General features: G+C 33.4%; 1 protein-coding gene across 5 annotated transcripts in view; it reads left to right on the forward strand.

The window, feature by feature from the left end:
• Positions 1 to 276: 276 nt before the first annotated feature.
• LOC108748370 (rho-related BTB domain-containing protein 2) overlaps positions 277 to 1,370 on the forward strand; it is a 24,757-nt gene continuing 23,663 nt past the window's right edge. For 3 of the 5 annotated variants that reach the window (XM_018486500.1, XM_018486495.1, XM_018486501.1), the window contains exon 1: positions 277 to 754. The gene's annotated coding sequence lies outside the window, so the exon portion shown is untranslated. The remainder of the gene's footprint in view (positions 755 to 1,370) is intronic. The other 2 variants (XM_018486497.1, XM_018486499.1) reach the window with 2 other exon arrangements.

The raw sequence follows: 1,370 nt of genomic DNA on the forward strand, positions 1-1,370 counted from the left end.
TAATATATCCATAGAAAACGTAATGTTATACTGAAATTTTATCAACTATTTTATCAGGTAGAAGATAGAGTAAAGTGTGGTACAATTTCGAATAAAATAAAATTTGAATGCAAATTTTGAAGTTCAAGCTTAGTAACCTTCTCTTCTGTGTGGAGGATATTGAAGGGTACCAAAATAGGAAAAAATCAAACTTGAATTGAAAATTGGATTTAAATCTTATTTCATTCAGAATGTACCATATCCGAAATTGTATCACCTTACCCTATTATTTGCTGATTCCTGCGGAGATCGAAAATAGCACTCGTAACAATCTCTCAAGGTCCCCTTCCATTGACTTCAAGGTAAACTTCACGATGTAAACTGCGTGGCAGAACAGTTAGTTCCGTGGACGAATACATCGCTGCCGTCAGGTATCATAATGTATACAAAGTATGACGTGCGTCGTGAATTACTTATCAATGGGCCGCATATTTGTCCTCCGCGGTTGAAGTCAACGCATTAATGCCTCGTCGCGTATAAGGCGCCGTTTTCCGTGTTGCGATTTCAGTTGCAGCCGAACAGCCGACCGAAGGAATTTCACGTGAAGTCGACTTGGCGAGAGAAGCGATTACGTGGGAGGACATACGTTGCTGCATTTGATTGCCTCAACGCGTGTTTGTCACTGCTTATTGGTACGTGCAAGACACGCGATCGCCATTATACGCGTGTTCGTGTAATTTCGCGTATTAGACTTCCTGGTCTCCCGCTGTGTTATGTAAGTACTGCTATTGTGTACGTGTCGAAAATCAGGGCATTAATTTACCGTTAACGAATGCATTCTTTATTGTCTCTGCCGCAATTTTCGTAGGAAAGTACATATAAACATTTGTTTATTACAGTAAGATTGTATTTTTTTAAAGACAAATTTGATGCACAATTGGAAAATTTGTATTTTGTGTAAAATTTTACACATTTCAAATAATCCACATAGGATCGTAATCATAGTCGTGATTCAACATGAGATTCGATTTGCTAGGTTTAAATTGATCTTTTATTTGAAAAATGCTTCTCAAATCACAATTTAATACATCCGATTGATTCAAACCTACTCGTCTGAAATAAAGATTAATCGTAGATCAATTTATAATATAAATACTGACCTTAAATTTATTAATTTAACACAAGATAAATATGTTAGGAAATAATACAAATATTATAAAATTAACAAAAAAAGTGTAACATTGTCACAATTGTAAGCAAATTGTGAAAGCAATTCTTTAGTAAAATTAATTAACTTTAATATGTTAAATTAATATTAATTAAATAAACATTAACATTAACATTAAACGAAAAAATTTTAACAAGGACCGATTTTAATATAAATATAAAAT

Source organism: Trachymyrmex septentrionalis, unplaced genomic scaffold (assembly GCF_001594115.1).
Source record: "Trachymyrmex septentrionalis isolate Tsep2-gDNA-1 unplaced genomic scaffold, Tsep1.0 scaffold22, whole genome shotgun sequence".
Classification (NCBI taxonomy): domain Eukaryota; kingdom Metazoa; phylum Arthropoda; class Insecta; order Hymenoptera; family Formicidae; genus Trachymyrmex; species Trachymyrmex septentrionalis.